Source organism: Ambystoma mexicanum, chromosome 4q, assembly GCF_040938575.1.
Source record: "Ambystoma mexicanum isolate Mex_15411 chromosome 4q, UKY_AmexF1_1, whole genome shotgun sequence".
Classification (NCBI taxonomy): Eukaryota; Metazoa; Chordata; class Amphibia; order Caudata; family Ambystomatidae; genus Ambystoma; species Ambystoma mexicanum.
This window is the reverse complement of record NC_090928.1, coordinates 1,099,956,781-1,099,981,464: the sequence shown is the minus strand read 5'-3', so window position 1 is coordinate 1,099,981,464 and position 24,684 is coordinate 1,099,956,781.

Sequence of the window (24,684 nt, the reverse complement as noted above, 5' to 3'; positions counted from 1 at the left end):
CCCTTGGCCAGAAGGGTGTGATCTTCCTGTGTAGCACCCCGCAGCTCTCCATTAGCTCCGAGAACTGCTCGCTCTGGAACGGCGCCCCGTTGTCCGAGCACAGTGTGTGAGGGAAGCCATGGGCCGCAAACACCTTTTCCCTAGCCACCACCCCATGCTCAAACGCCACTGATTCAACAAATTCCACTTCCGGGTATCTTGAGTATTCGTCGACCAGCACCAGGAAGTGGGTGCCCATTGTGGTGGAGCCAAAGTCCGCATGAACAACTTCCCAGGGTCACGTTCCCCCAAGGCATCGCCTCTATGGCAGGCTCACGCTACAGAGGAGACGCCACCTGACAGCACACGCAGGCCGACACAAAGTCGTCCACTTTGCGTTCCAGTTCGGGGAACCACACTTTCAATCTTAGGCGGGCTTTAGTCTTGGTGGTGCCCTGGGGTACACAGTGGGCAAGGGTGATCACCTCCCTCACCTTGGATTGGGGCACGACAATGCGATCTCCCCTGAGCAGAAGACCGGATGCTGAAAAAGAGTGCTCCTCCCGGACCTTCCACAGCTGCTCCAGTCCGGTTCTGACCTCCTGAGTGCACCCCGCCAGGGCCTCCAGCACCGACTTCCAGGGGCCATGCTGCATGGAGTGCCTCAGGATTTGGAAACAATCATCTTACACTGCAGCGGCCTCGAGCTCCTCCAGGGACATTGCATTCGGCATGGCCGCCTCCACCACCACACGTACATGTTCATCAGCCTCTTCCGCACATGTGTCATGGTCTTCCTTCCCCGGCGCACCCGGGTGTCTTGAGAGATAGTCCGCCGCATTGTTCGCCCCCGGCTGATACACCAAGGTGACTCCGTATTCCAGGAGAGCAAGCATCCACCGCTCAATCCTTGCCGGCGGCTTGGATGACGACCCGGCCAAGATAGGAAGCAATGGCTTGTGGTCCATCACCACTGTCACCGGGCTTCCGAGGACGTAGAGCCGGAAGTGCCTGCAGCCCCAGAGCACCGCCAGCGCCTCGCGCTCAATCTGAGAATACCGTTGCTCCGCATCCGACAGCGCTTTGCTGGCATAAGCCACCGGGCGGACACCCCCATCATGGTCAATCTGCGTCAATACAGCGCCCAAGCCGAATGGCCTGGCATCGACAATGATCTCCGACGGCAACGCTGGATCGAAGAAGGCCATGGTATCCTCTTCTTCCAGGGCACCCCTGATGTCATCGAATGTCGCCTGTTCAAGCGGATCCCAGTTCCAGGTGGTATCTTTCCTTGTCAGTGCTCTGAGCGGTTCTGACCTGGAGGCAAGATTCTGGATGAACCGTCCACAGTATGTAACCATACCTAGGAAGCTCCACACATCGGACACTGATTCCAGAGGCTGCACCTTTTTGATGTCCTGGACAATCTTGGGATCCGGCGATACACCCCCTTCTTTGAATACAAAGCCAAAGAACTCTATCGATGGTCTCAGAAACTCGCATTTCTCCTTATGGAGGGTGAGGCCCAGGGACTGCAACCTCTCAAACGTTTTCGCCAGCCGCCTCAGATGGTCCACCTCCATCCTTGCAAATACCAGGATATCATCACTGATATTCAAGACACCCTCCAAATCTGCTAGGGGGCCTCGGATGATATTTTGGAACACCTCCGCCGCCGAAGACACACCAAAGCTCAGACTTTTGTACCGGTATAGACCTCGGTGTGTAGTAAAGGTTGTAATGTACCTCGACTCGGGGTGGAGAACAACCTGGTGGTAGCCAGCTTGGAGGTCCAGCTTTGAGAAGAAACAAGCGCCTTGTACCTCGGCAATGATGTCATCAATCGTCGGGGTGAGGTGCCTCTCTCTGTTGATGGCTTTATTCGGCAGCCTCATGTCGAGGCAGATTGTGACGGCATCTGGTTGTTTGGGTTTTCCGGGCCACTACAATTGGGTACACCCAGGGGGTCGGACCCTCCACCTTCTCAATTATACTAAGATTGACCAAGTTATCAAGCTCCTTGTCGACATGTTCACGAAGGTGAAAAGGTACCCTGCAATGTTTCAGGGCGATGGGCTGCACAGATTCATCAATATGCAGCCTCACTGGGTCGCCAGCCATCTGTCTGATCCCATTGAACAGTGCAGCATACTTGTCAAGCAAGCCATTGATGTCCTCCAAATAGACAGAGTATGCAAAGCTGACGATACCGAGGGCCTCTGCTGCTGCACAGCTCAACAAAGTATTGGTGCTCACCGGTGTTACGTAGAAACGTGCAGTGATTTGGGAGCCGTCGTGCTCCACCTTCGCCACAAAAGCACCATCCAGTGGGATAGGGTCCAGACCACCGAAAGCAAAGATGCAGGCTTTCGGTGCCACCAACTTAGGAGGCATGTCCATCGCGTCATAGTGTCCCCGGGCCATCACATTGACGGACGCCCCCGTGTCCACCAGGACCGGGACTGGAGACCGAATGACTTCCACTACGCAACTTGGCTGCCTCCTGTTCTTCCATCTCAGGATCCCCATGCTGGAGACGAAGAAAATGTTCTGTTCCTCCTCTTCGTCTGCCTCTTCCACTTGGACGTCCTCTTCACTCTGGTCCACCTGAGCGACGTTAGGCAGTCTGCCCTGGCGAAGGAGACTGGACCAGGCCAGGCCTCGCGGCACCATCACAGGCATGGCCGCCTTGCACACCCTCGAGAAGTGATCTGGCAGCCCACACCTTCCGCAAGTCCTTCCGGTCGCGAGGCATTCCGTTGGGTGGGGCAGGTCGTACCCACACTTTTGGCAGGACTCCCCTGCCCTCCCGACTCTGTCCCGGGGTCCGCCGCCAGGTCTTCTGGCACCTCTGCCACCACGCCACATCGCACACACCTCCTCGGTCTTGATGGAGCGTGACCCCGCCTCCATTCTAGCTGCCCTCGCCTCAGACACTTCATGGCATCTCCCCAGTTCTAGGATGTGTGACAGTGTGATTCTGGGCTCCCTTAACACTTGGTGCCTGAGCTTGCCCGATGAGCATGCCTGGATGAGCATGGTCCTAATCATGTCCTCTGCATCGCCACAGGCACAATCGAGCGAAAGGCACCTCAGGCGCCCATAGAACGTGTCCAAAGTCTTGTCCTCTTTCTGTTTGGCTGACAACGTCAAGAAGCATTAATCGTCCGTGTTGGCAAGAGGCAGAAAATGGGCTTGAAGCGCGGTTTTTGCCTGACCGTAGGATCCATCCCCTGGTGAGAGCGATTCAAAAATCTCCAGGACCGAGGGCCCTTTCGAGTACAACATGGTTGCCAGCCTGCTGTCATCATCAACCACTTGAGCGGCCCGAAAGTACATGTCCAGGCGGTCAACCCACCTCTTCCATCTGGGCCCCAAGCTAGAAGGCGGGCCCGAAACATCAAACTCCAGGATGGGCTGCAAAGCCGCGTGTGCACGTGCCTGGGCCATGGCAGGAAGGATTGGCTGGACAACAGGTGCTACCACTGGCTGCACTGGAGGCACTGGGCCTTGAGGCCCTGCTTGAACAATTGGAGGCTGCTGCACTGGCTGCACTGGAGGCAGTGGGCCTTGAGGGCCTGCTTGAGCAAGTGGAGGCTGCTGCGCCACTACTGGTTGTGCACCATCCTAATCTTCAGTATCACTCAGTGACTCCTCCGCCCATGTCTATCAAGAATGCCAGAGGGGGTCAGGCCGAACCAGGCCACATAACAACTGGCAAATGTCTATGGAACTTGCATGCAGCCTGGTATTGCCGGAGCAAGCCACGGGAAGTGCCTGCCATGCAGAACTCTCTCTGATCATGTTAGACCGTGTCCAATGACAATCAGCACTGCTGATCAGGTCCCGAGGTGCACAGGCACCTGTTCATTGGAGTCCCCAGTGAGGGCTTTCATACACCATCAAGAATAATGGCAGGGCAGCCCTGTCAATCGCTGGTCTGCCAGCCAGGAGTCAACATGCCGATGGTGTGCCCGGGGCAAGTGTGCAACTGTGAGTGAAGTAGAAATGATGCAGCACACACCGCAGCAGTCAAGCAGCATTTGCCTCTGGGATGGAGGGGGAACGACACCTGCTCACGCCTCCTTTGCCTGTTCTAATCATGCTCCCACATGGAGGAGAGCAGCTGCATCGGCCACCGGAACGGCATCACGGAGGCCCGGTCATCATGGCTGTTGGGGGTGTGTCCTGACCCCCAGCGATCCCCATAAGCCCCTCAGCCCACAAGGACTCACTCAGCACGCATCCTTCTGGCTCGGGCTTCCCGGTCGCACTGTCGCGGCCGGGAACGTCCCGTTTATTTACGCTCACGCGGCGGCGTGCAACGTCACGCCGCCGCATGCACGCCCCATCATCGGGCAGCGCCACACTCCTCCTTTTTCGGGAGGACAACAACAAACATTTAAACACTACACACTGCAAACCAACTATCACTACAACAATAACCACATCTAAGACCCAGCTCCAAAACAACCCTTTATTGACAGTCACCCATGTCCCTTTATTTAACAGTTCTCACCCTCAGGATGCTCAGACAAATGTCCCAATACGTAGTCCCTGAGGTGAGCGGGTTTCCCTCGGCCAGCCCTCTGAGGTACCTCCCGCTCACCTCTGGCACGGGTGATCTGTCCATAGGCGTCGTCCGGGCCGGGGACTCAGGCAGGCAGGGTGTCTCTCCTTGGTCCTCAGGAACCACCCTTAAGTCCGAATCACGGGGCATGTCAGGTCTCGGATCTCCTAGCTTCTTGAAGAAGCTCACATTGCGGGATACCGCAGACCTTCCGTCTGAGGCAATCAACATGGATCCCTTGACTGCAGCGACGTCCAGTGGCTCAGGCTCATATGGAAGGGAGAGCTTCCAATGGGGGTGTCTATTTCGAATGAGGACCTCATCGCCTGGCTCCAGCCGCTGCGGGCGAAGTCCTCGCCGGATGTTTTTCTGTTCGATCCTCACTCGCCAGTCTGCCTCAACCTGTTGGTTGTCGATTACCCCCGGTTCTTTCTCCCCCACCTCCGGTAACAGCCCCTGACGGCACCGTTTGAATAACGCCTCTGCTGGGGCCACTCCAGTGGAGGCAGGCGGGGTGGTGCGGTACACCCTCAGGAATTGATAGAGAGCTCTTTGGAGGGATTGCCCCTGGCCCTGGGCAATTCTAAAGGTCTTGTTAAGAGTCCTCATCAGCCGTTCGGCTTCGCTGTTTGCCCTTGGCCAGAGGGGTGTGATCTTCCTGTGTAGCACCCCGCAGCTCTCCATTAGCTCCGAGAACTGCTCGCTCTGGAACGGCGCCCCGTTGTCCAAGCACAGTGTGTGAGGGAAGCCATGGGCCGCAAACACCTTTTCCCTAGCCACCACCCCATGCTCAAACGCCACTGATTCAACAAATTCCACTACAGGGTATCTTGAGTATTCGTCGACCAGCACCAGGAAGTGGGTGCCCATTGTGGTGGAGCCAAAATCCGCATGAACAACTTCCCAGGGTCACGTTCCCCCAAGGCATCGCCTCTATGGCAGGCTCACGCTACAGAGGAGACGCCACCTGACAGCACACGCAGGCCGACACAAAGTCGTCCACTTTGCGTTCCAGTTCGGGGAACCACACTTTCAATCTTAGGCAGGCTTTAGTCTTGGTGGTGCCCTGGGGTACACAGTGGGCAAGGGTGATCACCTCCCTCACCTTGGATTGGGGCACGACAATGCGATCTCCCCTGAGCAGAAGACCGGATGCTGAAAAAGAGTGCTCCTCCCGGACCTTCCACAGCTGCTCCAGTCCGGTTCTGGCCTCCTGAGTGCACCCCGCCAGGGCCTCCAGCACCGACCTCCAGGAGCCATGCTGCATGGAGTGCCTCAGGATTTGGAAACAATCATCTTACACTGCAGCGGCCTCGAGCTCCTCCAGGGACATTGCATTCGGCATGGCCGCCTCCACCACCACACGTACATGTTCATCAGCCTCTTCCGCATATGTGTCATGGTCCTCCTTCCCCGGCGCACCCGGGTGTCTTGAGAGATAGTCCGCCGCATTGTTCGCCCCCGGCTGATACACCAAGGTGACTCCGTATTCCAGGAGAGCAAGCATCCACCGCTCAATCCTTGCCGGCGGCTTGGATGACGACCCGGCCAAGATAGGAAGCAATGGCTTGTGGTCCATCACCACCGTCACCGGGCGTCCGAGGACGTAGAGCCGGAAGTGCCTGCAGCCCCAGAGCACCGCCAGCGCCTCGCGCTAAATCTGAGAATACTGTTGCTCCGCATCCGACAGCGCTTTGCTGGCATAAGCCACCGGGCGGACACCCCCATCATGGTCAATCTGCGTCAATACAACGCCCAAGCCGAATGGGCTGGCATCGACAATGATCTCCGACGGCAACGCTGGATCGAAGAAGGCCATGGTATCCTCTTCTGCCAGGGCACCCCTGATGTCATCGAATGTCGCCTGTTCAAGCGGACCCCAGTTCCAGGTGGTATCTTTCCTTGTCAGTGCTCTGAGCGGTTCTGACCTGGAGGCAAGATTCTGGATGAACCGTCCACAGTATGTAACCATACCTAGGAAGCTCCACACATCGGACACTGATTCCAGAGGCTGCACCTTTTTGATGTCCTGGACCATCTTGGGATCCGGTGATACACCCCCTTCTTTGAATACAAAGCCAAAGAACTCTATCGATGGTCTCAGAAACTCGCATTTCTCCTTATGGAGGGTGAGGCCCAGGGACTGCAACAACCTCTCAAACGTTTTCGCCAGCCGCCTCAGATGGTCCACCTCCATCCTTGCAAATACCAGGATATCATCACTGATATTCAAGACACCCTCCAAATCTGCTAGGGCGCCTCGGATGATATTTTGGAACACCTCCGCCGCCGAAGACACACCAAAGCTCAGTCTTTTGTACCGGTATAGACCTCGGTGTGTAGTAAAGGTTGTAATGTGCCTCGACTCGGGGTGGAGAACAACCTGGTGGTAGCCAGCTCAGAGGTCCAGCTTTGAGAAGAAACGAGCGCCTTGTACCTCGGCAATGATGTCATCAATCGTCGGGGTGAGGTGCCTCTCTCTGTTGATGGCTTTATTCGGCAGCCTCATGTCGACGCAGATTCTGACGGCATCTGGTTGTTTGGGTTTTCCGGGCCACTACAATTGGGGACACCCAGGGGGTCGGACCCTCCACCTTCTCAATTATACTAAGATTGACCAAGTTATCGAGCTCCTTGTCGACATGTTCACGAAGGTGAAAAGGTACCCTGCAATGTTTCAGGGTGATGGGCTGCACAGATTCATCAATATGCAGCCTCACTGGGTCGCCAGCCATCTGTCTGATCCCATTGAACAGTGCAGCATACTTGTCAAGCAAGCCATTGATGTCCTCCAAATAGACAGAGTATGCAAAGCTGACGATACCGAGGGCCTCTGCTGCTGCACAGCTCAACAAACTATTGGTGCTCACCGGTGTTACGTAGAAACGTGCAGTGATTTGGGAGCCGTCGTGCTCCACCTTCACCACAAAAGCACCATCCAGTGGGATAGTGTCCAGACCACCGAAAGCAAAGATGCAGGCTTTCGGTGCCACCAATTTAGGAGGCATGTCCATCGGGTCATAGTGTCCCCGGGCCATCACATTGACGGACGCCCCCGTGTCCACCAGGACCGGGACTGGAGACTGAATTACTTCCACTACGCAACTTGGCTGCCTCCTGTTCTTCCATCTCAGGATCCCCACGCTGGAGACGAAGAAAATGTTCTGTTCCTCCTCTTCGTCTGCCTCTTCCACTTGGGCGTCCTCTTCACTCTGGTCCACCTGAGCGACGTTAGGCAGTCTGCCCTGGCGAAGGAGATTGGACCAGGCCAGGCCTCGCGGCACCATCACAGGCATGGCCGCCTTGCACACCCTCGAGAAGTGATCTGGCAGCCCACACCTTCCGCAAGTCCTTCCGGTCGCGAGGCATTCCGTTGGGTGGGGCAGGTCGTACCCACACTTTTGGCAGGACTCCCCTGCCCTCCCGACTCTGTCCTGGGGTCCGCCGCCAGGTCTTCTGGCACCTCTGCCACCACGCCACATCGCACACACCTCCTCGGTCTTGATGGAGCGTGACCCTGCCTCCATTCTAGCTGCCTTCGCCTCAGACACTTCATGGCATCTCCCCAGTTCTAGGATGTGTGACAGTGTGATTCTGGGCTCCCTTAACACTTGGTGCCTGAGCTTGCCCGATGAGCATGCCTGGATGAGCATGGTCCTAATCATGTCCTCTGCATCGCCACAGGCACAATCGAGCGAAAGGCGCCTCAGGCGCCCATAGAACGTGTCCAAAGTCTCGTCCTCTTTCTGTTTGGCTGACAACGTCACGAAGCATTAATAGTCCGTGTTGGCAAGAGGCAGAAAATGGGCTTGAAGCGCGGTTTTTGCCTGACCGTTGGATCCATCCCCTGGTGAGAGCGATTCAAAAATCTCCTGGACCGAGGGCCCTTTCGAGTACAACATGGTTGCCAGCCTGCTGTCATCATCAACCACTTGAGCGGCCCGAAAGTACATGTCCAGGTGGTCAACCCACCTCTTCCATCTGGGCCCCAAGCTAGAAGGCGGGCCCGAAACATCAAACTCCAGGATGGGCTGCAAAGCCGCATGTGCACGTGCCTGGGCCATGGCAGGAAGGATTGGCTGGACAACAGGTGCTACCACTGGCTGCACTGGAGGCACTGGGCCTCGAGGCCCTGCTTGAACAATTGGAGGCTGCTGCACTGGCTGCACTGGAGGCAGTGGGCCTTGAGGCCCTGCTTGAGCAAGTGGAGGCTGCTGCGCCACTACTGGTTGTGCACCATCCTAATCTTCAGTATCACTCATGAGTTTGAGCGCACAGGCACACCCAGCATGGAAAATGGAGGCCGCAACTCAAAGTCTGATCCACCTCCAGGCACAGGAAAGTTCACCCTGGGAGCGAAGATGGCAAGAACACACTGCCCCCCTCCATGGGCAATCCTTAACAGCCCAGTCCGGGCCACCAGACCTGATGATTCCAGGAAACAGAAAGAAGAACCACTGCAACACACCTCCGTGATGATGAAGAAGATAAAAAGGCAGCAGGGGCACCAGTCTGATGATGAAGAGGATGAAGAAAGCCCCAGCCTTCAGCTGTTCAAAAAATTGAGTCAAGGAAGAATTATGGGCTATGCAGGCCCAGTCATTGTAGCCCTCCTCCTCGCTTGCACTCGACATAGAAGACCCAAAATTCAGGCATATGCATGCAGATTAAACTGTCTGCTAGCAGTGTGTCCAAAAATTAGGCCTGGATGCCACTCACTGCCCAAACCGGAGCTCTGTGAAGTCCACGGCCTGATTACTCAAAATGGCCACCAGCTGCGTGGGTGAAGCACGGCCTACGGCACAAAAAAAAAATGTCAGCAAGATTCTGTTTCTGGAAGGAAAATTTCAAATTCGTCACCGCCGGGCCCAGGCATCATTCCCCACTCTTCGCCACTGTTGGGGGTGTTTCCTGACCCCCAGCGATCCCCGTAAGCCCCCCAGCGCACAAGGACTCACTCGGCACACGTCCTTCTGGCTCGGGCTTCCCGGTCGCACTGTCGCAGCCAGGAACGACCCGTTTATTTATGCTGCATGCGGCGGCGTGCAACGTCATGCCGCTGCGTGCGCGCCCCGTCATCGGGCAGCGCCACAATGGCCCGGCAAAGTACTATCACTGCTGCCGCTCAGAGAACAAAGGAGCGGAGTGACCTTTGCTCCCACTGCGCTAATGAAGCAGAGTGCTGAATCATTATAGAAGTGGCTGCGTGTAGACACCGGAACGGCCATGACCGCTGCCGCATTTTACTGCCACAGCAATGGAATACATCTCTTGCTTGCGGGAAAGAATGAGCACCGGAACAGGGCAGCCCTGGCCTGGGTGACACTGAAAACTGGCGCGGCCTCCGTCTCACTCATGCAAGTGCAGCACAGCCCCTTTGGGATGCGGAAAAGACCTGCCTGCCGGGACTAACATTCACACAGCAGATGGGACCCCCAGGAGTGCCAGGTGCAGGTTTATCTGCTTGTGGACAGCTTAACGAAAGAAGGCCCAGTAAAATAGGGTTCCATGTGTTAATATCCCCGCAAAAATATTGCCATACAAAAATATCGCCTTAATTTTGCGGCAATATTAAGCCATGGAACCTGCGGGGGACACCCCCGCAACCCCCATAATTGTTTTAATGGAGCGCGGGACACCTCTGCAACCCCTGATCTCAATAACCCCATAAATTATCCCCACTAATAATATCACCTATGGCCTTACTCCACGACCAAATATATGGCGATATCATTGGTGGGGATAATACTATCTGATACCGAAAAGATATGTTTTGTGTTCAGTCCAAATGCTTAAAATGCATCCAGTGTGAGTGCATATAAGGAGAGCTCCACCTTTTCCAGGACAAAGAAAGTGTGATAAAGGTTGTAATGCCAAGTGGCCCACGTGCTAGCTTTTAAATGTCTGTGTTTTGCGTCTGACATACTGTGGCAGCCTGGTAATAATGTATGCACACGTGTCAGTAATGTAAGGCTGTGCCATGCACATGCTCAAAAGTGTACAGAGAATCAAATCATGTTGTTGGTTGAACATTTACCCTTATTGGTATAGGATGTTGTGACTTCAGCCCCTACTGGGCTCGGGCAATGTCACATGTTGTGCACACAAGGCACACACCATGTGATGCTTTGAATAAAAGGGGCGCATGGCTTCGGGGCGCACGGTTTCCAATGCCCCAGTTTCACACTAAACTCACATACCATGTGATCCTTTGAATAAAAAAGGGGCGCACGGCTTCCTGTGTGCCAGTTTCACACTAAACTCACTGACTCCTGTGTCCATGTCCACCAAGAATGCACACTTAGTGAATATTCTTAGTTTAATCTCTCTATTTTTATTGCAATACCAGCTGATCATCATAACTTACAACCCATCTCCAGATACATCCATCAAAGGCAATTGGGAAGAAGATTGCTGCTCTGCAATCGAACGGGAAAGGAACTCCAGCCACAGGGCTGCCAATGGCTGGGAAGGGCGTGCTGCCTCTTCCCACGCGCTGACAAGCTGGCATGCAGAGCGCGGAGATGGATTTTGTGGAGTTAGCACAGCATGGATTTCCAATGGATTCTGCAGCTCAGCTGGAATAATTTAACGTTTCACAAAGGCTCCAGCGCAGAAGTGCGCGGGAAGCTGCTTCAGTAGCCACTGGAGTCGCAGCTCCTGCGGAGACAGACAGGCTCATTCCACTGAGTTGGCGCTCTTCATCCATCCACGCTCTCCAACTGCTCTCTGCTATTTATACAGAGATGCAGCCTGCCTCACTAATGAGTTAAGGTAACCCAGAAAACATGAGTCCGTGAGAAGCGGAGATATTGCAGGGCATTTCCATGGGCAAAGTAATACTTTATATTTAATGTATGTGCTCTGGAACAAAGTTGAATAACTCAAGAAATGCAAACTTGTGAGGTACCACCAGGGCAGTTTCTGGGTAATATGGTGCCCAGGGCAAACAACAAGAACGTGCCGCCTACATGCATTTGTGGCTCACTCACTTGAAGCAAACAAGCACTGCCCAACATAATGCTGCAGATCAGAGTGCAGTGTGCACCCTTTGCACCAAGTGCTGGCCTGGAAGCTGGTGGGGACTCTACAGCTAGTTATATGAAAAGGGCAAATAACCTTTAACCAAATCATTGCTTCCCAAACTACTATTTCAGAATGAATTTCCATGCTCACTTCTCACTAAACGTTGAGAGCTCTCAAGATTTCCAGGACCGTGTTAAAGAAGGAAAACCAGTCCCATGTTTCGGGGACAAGAAATCAAAAGAAAGACATGCAGGACTGGCTGGCCTTCTCAAGCATGAGTAGTAGAAATTTGAGGTCTCTGAGTAATGGTGTACATATTTTTTTATCCTACTGTTGTTCACTCCTGGGCTGCCTCTGCAGACTGAAAATGCTGTCAGGACTGGACCTGCAGAAATGCTTGGCTTTTGAGAGAAGCAAATGTGTCACAAGAACGTCCATAGTGTAAAGAGCCATAGACCTGTCTTGCTGCAAACAAAGCATGAATGAGTCGCACTCTAGATTGGGAGAGTGATTGGAGAGAGACTGAACGAGGCGGCGTATATTATAATCAGCTGTTCATCGCAGATATGGTGGAGACAATGACACCTTTTTGTTCCGGTGAGCCCCAACGTCCCAAATGTGAAAGTACAAGTTAAGCAAATCTCTCTAACATAAAACATGAAGCATATAGAGGATCAGTCAAAATGCTAATCTGTATGACATATATGCCTCATGTGAAGCAAAGGGACAGACGAGTTTCGGAGAAGAATCAATAACGAAAATATACATTAATCACTGTAAAGACTGGAGGGGGGGGGTCTGTAATTCTGATCTCTATATGGTAGAGGAGAGGCACAGAAGACCCCAGCCAAGATTCTCTATTATTGGTAAATGTGGGCGAGCAATCAAGGCCTAGCTTCTCAGGAGGTGATGCAGGCTGGTTCTTAAGTACAGTGTAGCCACCAAGCCCCCACAAAGGAATGTCCACACACGGTATTAGTAAAAACCCATTCTTTATATAATTAAGTTCAGGGTTATGTACACAATCACAATAATTCACTTTGTGCTCAGTAAATCTACAATGGCAAATATATTCAGTTCTACGTGGTACCACAATTATTATTAGATTCCATTAAAGTGCATCAACTGTACTCTAGTTAAATGTCACACAAATCAATGAATAAAGGTAACCAACAATAGACATAGGAGGAAAACAGTTGGTTAGAACAATTGGCAGAATACTGGACCCTACCACTAGACAATGTTCTGTGTGGAGATCCCCCCACCTGAGCAACCTGTAAAGTAAAGATATATCACAAGCCCAGTCCAAGTCTTATTTCCTTCTAAAATAGTTCTGCAATGCCAATGTACTTGGAATAGCAGAGTTCGTCGTCGGGTCGTTGACGGATCCCTCTTGAGCAGCTCCCTTTAAGGCACGAACCACGGATCGTCAAGATCCCACGAGGAAAAAGGGGTGAATGTTGTCAGCGAGGCTGCAACTGCAGCTTCGTTCATAGCGGTGCTCGGCGATGATGGAGCGTTGGCGTCCTGCAAGGAAGAGGTGTGTGGGGCACCTCGATGATGATAATTCAGGACCGCAAAGAGATTGTGAAGAATTGTGGACCAGCATCGGCGTCGAGTCATCCGGAGTCTCTATGGTCGTCAGGTGGTGGGAAACCCACAGGCGGATGCTCCTTGGCATGTCGGCGGCCTCGACCTTCTCCGGCGGGACAAATCGGTCGACGGTGCAGGCGAGAGCGTCCTTGGATCAAATATTACTTAGGCACGGCGGCTCCGGTCGGCGACGGAGGTCATCGACGGTGATGAAAAACAGTGTCTGGGCACTTCTCCTTGTGATTCTGCAGCAGTCCCCGTCTCCGGTCGGCAGCCTGTCGTAGGTCTGTCTACCAGGGAGCTTTGGCAAAGATCAGCTGGTGCGCGATGGTCCCTCGTAGCTCGAGAAGAGGACGCCTTACCAGGTCCTCTCTGGGTCAGTCCTTGGAGACACAGCAGCTTTCAGATCGACAAAGTAGAGCAGCAGCAAGACTTCTCTTCCAGTAGGGCTTCAAGGTTAAGCTTAAGTTTCAACTCCAGTTTCTCTTCAGCTTCTGAACACGAATTCTAGCAGTGAGAGGCCCCCAGATATACTAGTTGATCTCCCATTCATTCTGCTGGGTCACACTCACGCAACATATCGGTCAGAAGGCCATTCATGCAGGCAGGCAGCCAATCAGGTACATAGTGCATTCAGGCCATTCACTTCTCTCCAGACACTCAGAACAAGTTATGTGTATTGGGACAAGTACCCACCATTCAACACTCCACACAGCATTCTTACCAGTTCCGGGCAGGGCTGTCTCAGTCATTGTGTCAAACACCAGAACCAGACATCCACAACAAGAAGTACATATTGGCCACACACTCCATTCACCCAGGTTCCACCCACAGGGTGTACCCACAACATAAAGTCACTGGGAAGGCTCCAGCCAGTTTGGGCTGGACTTCACAACAACACCATATATGGAACTTCCACCCAACAGCCAGTCAGGGGGAAGGGACAGAGTCGGGTCTTCCCAGGACTTTGGGAAAACAAGGTAACAGGCAATAGAAAGCAAGAGGCCACAGGGGCCATCTTGTTTCCTATCAGGAATCAACTGATTCCAATGGGCGGGCCTGGGTATCCCAAAATGGAGGATACTCAGAGCACTTGTCAAATTCAGCATGGAGCACCACAAGCCCATACCCTGCTCTGTGGGCCACACACAGGTGCCCAAAAACATACATTAGGGGCACAAGGTTGCACCCCGAGCCATGAGTGCCATAAGGGTATCCCATAGGTCTGTACACCAAACCAAAAGAGAGCTCTACCGCCAAGAGTCCCACATGAACTCCTGCATGGAAAACACAACAGATCACACAATAAAAACAGTAAAGGACAAGGATATGGAGGCCCTGTCCCTCCAATGCATTTCCAACATCACAGTCACCCCCCACCCCCGAGACTGAGGTTAGGATAGCTAATCTCCAAAAAGATAGACACCCTCATCCAGACGGTCAAGATACCTTCTGGAAAGGCCATCTGCATTATCATGACTCTTCCCTGGTCTATGATCTATGGTGAAGTCTAGCCCTTGCAGGCAAATGGACCACCTGAGCAAATTTGTGTTTTCACCCTTCATCTGCATAAGCCACTTCAGGGGCTTATGATCTGTTTGGACCTTGAAGGTGGACCCTGTAAGGTAGGACCTAAAACGATTAAGGCTCCAAACTATACCGAAACATTCCTTTTCAACAGTACCCCACCTAAGTTCTCTACCCTTGAGTTGTCTACTGATGAATATGATCAGATGTTCCCTCCATTTGTCATCTAACTGGGACAAGAAAGCTCCAATTCCGGTGTTGCAGGCATCAGTTGGAACGAGAAAGGGCTTGCTGTAATCAAGCACAAACAACACAGGTGCCTTACACAGACTTTCTTTCAAGCCATCAAAGACCCTCTGACAGCTTCAGTCCAATTAACCTTCCTAGGCTGTTTGGGTGAAGTCAGAGCTGTCAGTGGTGCAGCTATGGTTCCATAGTATGCCGTGAAATTGTGATAATACCCAGTGAGGCCCTAGAAGGCTCTCATCTGGGTTTGAGTAATGGAAGTCTCCCAGTCATGCACATCCTGTACTTTACTAGGGGGAGGTTGGATTTGACCCCCCTCCTCCTTCATGACCAAGATGTGTGACTTTCCCCTGCGCTATCTTGCACTTGGTGGCCTTCATAGTGAGGTTAGCCCTTTTCAAGGCCTGCAACACCTTATCCAGATGTGTCAAATGCTCTTCCCAGGTGGAACTGTAGATGGCAATGTCATTTAAGTAGGCCACACAAAAGGCCTCCAGCCCACTGAGCGCATGATTGGCCAATCTCTGGAAGGTTAGAGGGGCATTCTTCAACCAAAAAAATATGACCCTAAACTGGTAGAGTCCCTCTGGTGTTGAGAACGCTGTCTTTTCCTTGGTATGGTCCGTCAGAGCTATTTGCCAATAGACTGATGTAAAGTGAAAGGTGCTCACAAATTTGGCAGCACCTATGGTGTCCATGAGCTCATCAGCCCTGGGCAATGGGTGCGCGTCAGTTTTGGTGACGGAATTGACTCCTCTGTAGTCCACACAGAACCTCCAATCCTTGGTACCTGCTGGGAACTTGCCTTGGGGACAAGGACGACGGGAGTGGACGCGGGACTGGTTGAGGGTTCAATAACACTCAGATCCAACATCTTGGCAACCTCAGCCTGGATGTGGTTCTTAACGGTATCTGACATACGGTAGCACCTGCTTTTGACAGGCACACTGTCACCAGTAGGAATTTCGTGCCTACACCACGGTGTAAGGCCTGGAGTCAGTGAAAACAGAGAGGCATACTACCGGAGCAAAGCCCTGCAGGCCTTCTGCTGCTCTGTCGTCAGATCCAGAGAGAGATGTACTCCCTCCACCGAGCCATCCTGAGGGTTGCTATGCAGCAAATCAGGAAGGGGCTCACTCTCATCCTTTTCATGCTCTGAAGATAGCAAAACACATGAGACTTCAGCTAGCCTGTGGAAAGGCTTGAGCCAGTTAACATGGAGTATCTGAGGGGCTAACCCAGTGTCTCCCATGTCAACCAGATAATTGACTTTGCCCATCTTGGAGATGATCCTGAAGGGTCCAGTCCACTTGTCTGCCAAAGCGCTAGTCTTGATAGGCTCCATCACAAGGATTTCCTGTTCCAGAGTCCAATCCACTTGCGAGGCTTTAAGGTCATGTCAGTACTTATTCAATTCCTGGCTGGCCGTGAGATTTGCTGTCGCCTGGCCCATCATCTGTGTCATCCTCCGTCTGAGGCCTAACACATATTCCCCCACTTGCTTGGCGGGACCTGGTGGGGTGGCATCCAAACCTTCTCTGATCAAGGCAAGGGGCCCCCTCACGGGATGTCCAAAGAGTAATTCAAAGGGGCTGAAACCAACACCCTCTTGAGGTACCTCTCTGTAAGCGAACAGAAGGCATGGCAGGAGGAGATCCCATTTCCTCCTTAGGGGCTCTTCCAAAGCACCTTTCACGCCCTTGAGAGTTTTATTAAATCTCTCAACCAGATCATTGGTCTGGGGATGGTAAGAGGTGGAGAACTTGTAGGTTAGCCTGCACTCTTTCCACATGGTTTTCATGTAACTAGACATGAAGTTGGATCCTCTGTCAGAGACAACCTCCTTAGGGAATCAAACATGGGTAAAAATGCCCAGGAGAGTCCTGGCAACCACCTTGGCAGTAACAGTCCAAAGGGGTATGGCCTCAGGGTACCTGGTGGCATGATCAACCAAGACCAGTATGAACTGATGTCCACTGAAGTGGGAGCGTCAAGGGGACCGGCAATGTCGATGCTTACCCTCTCAAACGGTGTGCCAACCACTGGCAATGGCTGCAGAGGGGTAATGACACTGCCTCCAGTCTTGCCAGACAACTGACAAGTTGGGCAGGTCCTGCAGTGGGAATCCACTTCTACTGCCATCTGAGGCCAGTAGAAATGGGCAGAGAGCCTCTGCTTAGTCTTCTTGGTACCAAGATGACCAGCTAAGGGCACCTCATGCGCCAACTGCAGCAGAAAGGGCCTGTAAACCTGGGGTACCACCAACCTCCTGAGGGCACCAGATTCAGGCTTAGTGGGCTCACTAACAAGGGGCTCACCCTCCCAATAGATCTGGAATGTCCTAGGCACTTCTCCTTGTGCCTGGGCAGGACCTGTTTCCTCAGAACCTTGAGAGAGTGGCACTCTCTCTGTCCCTTACAGATGTCCGCCTAGGAGGGTCCCCCTTCAGCCAGCAGGCATTGAAGATCAGGATGGTCCTCCGGGTTGAGAACCTCTCCCACAGGAGTGTCTTTTGCCTCTTCTCCCTCAGGAGTTGAGTTTGGGTTTTCCACTGGACCCATCCCGTCCAGAGCATGGATCCCAATGGGTGCTGTAGAAACTGCAGGAAGAGAAGGAGCCCTCGTCACTGAGGTAGCCTTCTTGTTCTTCGGTCTTCTTACCTTAGGCCTCGCCTTTAGCTCGGGTACCTGACTCACAGCCAGACCCTGTGTCACCTGTGACCTAGTCACTGCAGCAGCAGAAATGGGGAAACCATCAGAGATCAATCCCAACTCTACTAGATTGTTGCCTAACAAAATGTTAGCAGGGACATTGTCCTGAACCAGGACAGGAAGCTTTGATGTCTTGTCTCCAATCATGATTGTGACTAAGGCTACAGGCGATAATTTGGGAGGCCCACCAGCTAACCTGGTGGTTCTCAGAGGATCACCTACATAGTCCTCTGGCTTGAGCAGGGTCTTGTCCACCACTGTCATGCATGCCCCAGTGTCTCTCAAGCCAGTAGAAGGCTGGCCATTCAAGAGGACACTTCTCAAAAACCAACCTGTGTTCTGTGGGATAGTCACCAGTACTTATGCGCACTGGTCCCAGGCCCCAAGGGACACTAAGGAAATCTCTACAGGAGCACCAAATGTGATCCCTGTAGAGGAGGGGAGGACAGTGGCATCCACCTCAGACCTGTGGTAAGGGTAGGTCAGTCTGACAGCCGGGACTCCAAGTGCCTTACCTTTACAATTGGGGTCACCCCTCTTTTGATCCAGAGCCCCACAGTCCCAACAAGTGGCAGTAATGCGGGGTACGGTACTGGAACCACTGGGAGCCGGATTTGCAGCAGGTGGACCACTACCCTTATTCCCACCCACAGATGACTTATCCCCACTAGATTTTTGGGTCTTAGGAGAGGAAGGTTTTGGTTTACTAGACTGTGATTGTTTCTCTGACTCCTCAGCTTTCTGAGAGGTCCCCTTTTCTTTGTCCTTGTCCTTCCCACTGGAGTCCTTAGGGGACACCCAGTGGGAGACCCACTTGTCAGCCAACCTAGCCAGTTTAAAGGGATCCAAAATGTCTGGTCAGCAACATACTGACGCAGCTCTGGTGAACAGGCTTCAGAAAATGCTAAAAAAACAAAAGGGAAAACAATTCAACAAACGTTTTCACTTTGTAACCATCAATGAAATGAAAAATCGAGTTCAATGTTGCAAAATGTCCAGTAAACCCATTATTAGATAAATGTCAAGAGCATGGGCCTCATTACGCCGCTGCCATCCTCGTAACACTGAATCCGGCGCCTGATTTTCTGGTGCCACTGGGACATTACAAGTCCCGGCAGAACGGGAAGTCAGGTGCCAGAAAATGTTAGTCCCCACTCCCATGGAGTCCCTATAGGTGTTTCTGTGCCAACTCTACTTTACGGGGCTGTTGCAGCTGGCAGGTCAGACGTGCCGGGCGCAATGGCCCTGGCCGGCAGAGATGTAGTTTGCCAATCCAGAAAGGGAACCAGTAAGTTGCAACTGGCACCCTTTTTTCCAGACAGGCAAATTCGGAATGAGGTCGGAAATCATTAGCATGGTCACGAGGAATAAGATTTGTCAATAGGGCTATCTATTGTATAGAATCTCCTATAGAACAGCAGTCGCTGTGCAATCAGAGAATGTACATTTACATTGACCTTGAAACAAATTATGAAAAATGATATTACTCCTCACTATACAAGCCGCCATTTAATATTGTAATGCTGAAACATTTCTGGATTGTTCCTGGCTGAGGTTATATGTAATAAACATTTGTTTTTCTTGCTTCTCATGCACTTTTATTGTGGCATTAACAGCCGATCTGGTGGGCCCTGTGTTCCTAGCCACGTGATTGACTGGCTCCCCCATGCTGGGTGCCAATGGCACATTGGATTCTTTTTTATATGTCTCAAGTTTTAGGCCTACCTTACACCAGCATGCAGTCCACTTTCCATAAGCACCGCACATCAAAGTGTATGTTTTTATGGGGCACACTTCACCGTGGCACTGTGGGGCACTTTCATATCTTCCTTGTTTGTGCCCCTCCTCCCTCTGCAGCCCGGGCAACTGCCCGCCTTACCCACCTCTGTAAACAGGCATGGACACCACTAAAACACAATGGTGCTCATGTTCAATTGAGCCGTAATGTGAATGCAAGGCATATAAGACTTGGGTAAAGCTTTAATGCTTGCATTCATGCAACAGCTCATTTTCCAGGATATCTGTGGCAGAGAAGAGGGGATGAACACAACTAACATTTCCACAACTCCCTTTTTCTCCATCATACAAATGCTCCATCATACATCAATCATGTCCTGTTCTTTGGAGGTGTCCTCCTTAATCAGAGGTGCTTCTACTTCCAGTGGCAGAAGCTTGGCATCAGCAGTTAGATAAGACATCTGTTTTGCGCAGCTTCACAGAAGGCAGTGGATAAAAAATACTGTCATTGCAAGGGCAACAATTATAACAATAATGATCAAAGTCGCATGCAGAATTGATGAACCTAGGGACCTGAAAGTATTTTGAATCCATGTCAACAGTGATCCAACCTAACCTTTGTTTATTTCATGTAAGGTGGTACCAACCCCTTAAAGGTGCTTTATGACATCCTCAACCTGGGAGGAGTTTTCAGGTACCGAGATGCAGCATTCTTGTCCTATAATTTTACAAGTACCACCTTGCACAGCAAGTAAATACTCAAGAGCCATTCTATTCTGGAGTGCATTAGTTCTGAGTGCAACTTGTTCACTTTTTAGAATCGGATTACTTTTGGCAGTGTTGTTCAAAACTTGTTTGAGGAGAAGTGATAGGGAAAGGAGATCAGCTCTGTTGATGGCAGTGCCAATGATTGTGACCTGGAATCCTAGGAGGCTGCTGAACCGTGTCCAGGCATTGCGTTTGGTATGTCAAGGTGTGTGCTTTGAAACTGGAAAAGGGAAACGTGGCAGAAGGTGAGGCGCATAAACCCAATGGTACACTGGCCTGTCCAGTTTGCAGACAGCCATTGGTAGGCTGCAGCATTACAAAGGAAATATAAACCTCTGTAGGTGTAAAGTGCTGAAGGGCTGTGATATTGCTATGGAACGGAGCTATCAGTATGACAGCCTGGTGCGAATTGGTGGTGCCATTTGCAAAATGGTTAAGTACATAGGTGACTGGTGTACTGCACATTGAATGCAGAGTGCCTATGTCGGTGAAAGAGATGAGATAGTGTAGAACAAATGAAATCGGGATCTTGCGGTGTAAGGTATTTGCGAAACTGGGGTAGAAGTAAATGCAGGGGAAGGGATGTTCCAAAGTGGGACAAGAAGAATCATTCAGCATGAGGAAATAACACCATTCGGAAAAAATGAAATGGGACAGGGATGAAGAGAATCCCTCCACCTGTGTACATAGGTATGTGTGTGCAGACATAGCAATCAGAGTTAATCATTAGGTCAGCATAGGTCCAAGAGAAGTTGAGGAAAGTATTGGTATCTGGGTGCAGAATTGCTGGTGTAAGCGATGGACGAGTCAGTAATATGGTAACAAGCAGCAACATGTTGGCGTTCAAAACCCATGCAGGTGTGGGTGTTATTTGTTTAAGAAATCTCCTGTCTGGTCTGCATTACAGTGTACATCGAGAGTACAGTGTGGAGGCCAGTGCGGAGGGAGAGAAAGAGCAGGGTCCATTATCGTAAAATAAATGAAGCTGCAAAGGAGGCAATGATATCAAGCAAACTAATGGCAATAAGAAGATGGGCCCCGCAGTCTGGGCAGTATCTTCTCCATGGAATATTAGCCTGCGTAGCCTGTGAGCGAGAATAGTGAGCAGTAATCAGTAGACTGATATATTGAGCATCTATGGCATGTACACACTTCAGACAAATGCATGACAAATGCACTTATAATTAAATAGCAGCGTGATTCCTAACTTGTGCAGTCCAGCTCTACGGAGCTTGGGGCCTTGTGCCCAAAAGATTCAAGGGTTACCAGGTACCTGGTAGATAGGAGACAGGCTGATACAATAGTTCAGGATACAAGCAGGTTTTACTATAATGTAGATGTAGAGCCGGAGGAAATAAGGGCACTGTTCTACTAATATAGTCTGCCGGGCTGCTAGTCGAAAGCAGAGATAAGAAGACCAGACTGTTCCAGACAGGTGAATAAGAGAGATGATACAAAGCAGGCACACACACCAGAAAGAAGGAGAGCCAGATCCTGCACAAAGCGGCTGGCGCGGATGGCATATGAAGAACAAAGTAACTGCAGCCCAGATCCTACAGCTGAGTCACTGGGCACATTCAGATGGCCCCAAACCCCTTAGGCTGGAGGATTTATGGACCTATTCTCCAGGTGTGCAGTGTTATTGTAGTTGCTTGATGATAAAAAAAGTATTGAGAGCATTGGGCCACACATAGGAGACAGGTGTAGAAAAGTATTTGAGAGCATTGGGCCACCCGTAGGAGAGAGGTTTAGCAATAACAAGATTCTGGTGGGTGGGGTTCACCTGCTGGCGGCAGGTGAGATGGTAGCATCACTCCACAAGTTATACCTCGGGACAGGTAGCAGAGTTTCATCTGAGGAGGGGTGGATGGAGTGTCATCAGGGGTGTGGTTCCTCGGACCCTGGTGGGTAGCTGAAGAGGGATGTTGTTATCCTTGACCCCTGGAGATTTCTGCTTGACTGTGTTTTGGTGATGGAGTGTCTTTCTCCTGTACCTCTTGCTGTTCTTTGTTGTCTGGCGGGACTGTTTTCACACACTGGCTAGCGTGGACCCAGGAGTCATATCCTTTTTAGCGAACTGCAGTGTGGGTTGTCAGAAGGACTTGGGAAGGTCCTTTCCAGTGTGGATGCAGTGAGGATGTTCACTGATGAACCATCAAGACCACCCAGTCCCCTGGCAAGAGGCTGTGACACAGTGTTTCAGGTGGCTGTGTAAGACCTTAGATTTGATGAAAGTGAGAACTGACAACAAGCATTAGTCTTTTGCAATAGGAAACAACAAGATCAGCATTCAGTTGTAAATCAAAAAGTTCTAGAGAAGGTGGAGGAGTAACTGGCATACGCATGGGCCTCCCCATGAGAAATCCATGTGGTGAGCCGTGTACTCTATGTACAGTGTTTCCTATGTCCATGAGTACAAGAGGGAGGGTATCAGGCCAATTTAGGCCTATTTCATGGTGAACTTTGGCAAGACTGTTTTTCAAATACAGGTTTCAGAGTTTCACCAACCTGGCCAATTGTGGGTGATACGAAGAGTGGAAATTCTGGAGTATCCCTAGGGAAGTGCAAATGTTTTGTACAATGTATCCTGTGAACTTATTGCCCCTATCAGATTTTATGGAAACTGAGAGGCCACCAAAATGTGAAAGTTTCTTTGCTACTGTAATGGCATCAGCATATTTACAAGGCTAGGCCTCAGTCCATCCTGAAAATGTATCAATTACCACAAGGACATACTCGAAGGAGGCACATCTAGTCATACATAGGAAGTCATTTTGCAGATTCACAAAGGGGCCCTAAGGGACTTCATGTTTCCCTCGAGTGGTTTTCCCAGGCTTCCCTGGATTGAAAGTGAGAAATGTTGGACAGTGAGCACAGAATTCATGAGCAACACACAGGAATTTAGGAGCAAACCAATATCTCTGGATCTCTGCTGTCATCTTCCCCTTGCTTGAATGAGAAACTGAGCGAGCTATACATGCTAACTAGAGCAACAATGACAGTGGGGCCACTAACTGGCCCAAGCTATTATGTCATAGGCAATCAGAAAAACAAACACATCCTTCACTTTCATAGACCTATTTATTGGCCTGGAGGGCTGCAACTTGGAGGTCCGCTGGATGTAAAGGGATGGTAGGGAATCCACAAATGAGAGGAGAAAATGTGCCACATAATCAGGAGCCTGAGGGCCATATCGGGCCGCATTTATCACATGACAGTCTGCCAATGCATTTCCCTGCAAAATGCTGCCAGAAAACTGAGTATGGGCCTTACACTTCACAATGGCCAACTCGGTCGGTAGCAAAATGGCGTTTAGCAATGTTTTAACAAAAGATGAATTAAGAATGGGAGTACCTTGTTCATTCAGGTAACCTCTCTGTTTCTAGGGGCTCCCGTAGTCATGTGAGATACCAAAGGCATAAAGTGAATCAGTGTATATAGTGGCTGTGCGTTGTGTGGTGATCGTATAAGCCTATGTAAAGGTAATGAGTTCAGCAACTTGTGCTGATCGTACTGATGGGAGATGAAAGGCTTCCAACACTTGAAAGGAGGTGAAAACAGTGAAGCCTGCATGTATAATCCCTGCAGAGTCTCTAAGACAAGAACCATCAACAAAGAGGCTTAGATCTGCATTGGGAGGGGGATCTCCTTGAGGTTGTTTCTTGGTGATGACACAATGTCAACTGTTGCAAAGCAGTCATGCGGGTGGTGGTCATCAGGAGTGGGTCATCAGGAGTAGGTAGGAGGGAGGCAGGGTTGAGTCCGACACATCTAATGAGAGTGATGTTGGTGGAAGAGAGGAGCATTTATTTTCATATTTTATGAGGCGTGCAGCAGAGAGGTGTTGAGTTTTACCCCTGAGGAGCAGTGCTAAAACAAAATTTGGCACTGCTGCATTTATGTGGTGTGGTAAGCCAATGCCAGCTTTTGTAAGGAGAAGGGCAGCGGCAGCCACTGCTCTGTGACAAGGTGGAGGCTACAGGGTCTAACTGTGAGCTGAAATAGGCAACAGGGCATTGTAGGTCCCATGCTTCTGTGTGAGTATGCCTAAGGCATACTCCTCTTTCACAGAAGAGGGTGGACAATTTAGAGTAATCAGGAAGGGTGGGGGCAATGGAATGGGAAGTATTGATCTTGGAGAAGACTGTGGTAGCTTCAGGAGACCACATGAGTTTGTCAGGCTGGGAGTCCAGGAGCATCTTTTGCTTAGGATCTACAGAAGAGGCTTAATGAATAATCCATGGGTGTCAGAAATTCTCATTCATAAAAAGGAGCAGAGCTGTCTTTTACTGGCAGGCATGGGACATTGTCAGATGCTAGATACACGAGAGGGGGCACATCGCCTAGCGCCATAGGAAATGTCTTGGTCTAGGTAACAAACTATGGGGTGGCAGAACTGCAATGTTGCCTTGTTAACTTTGTGACCTTTGATTGCTAGGGCAGTGAGGAGGATTCTGGAGTCAGAAAAGGAGACCATAAAGGAAGGTGATGGCATGAGTCTCAACTGCAGACAGGCCATAAGGGCTG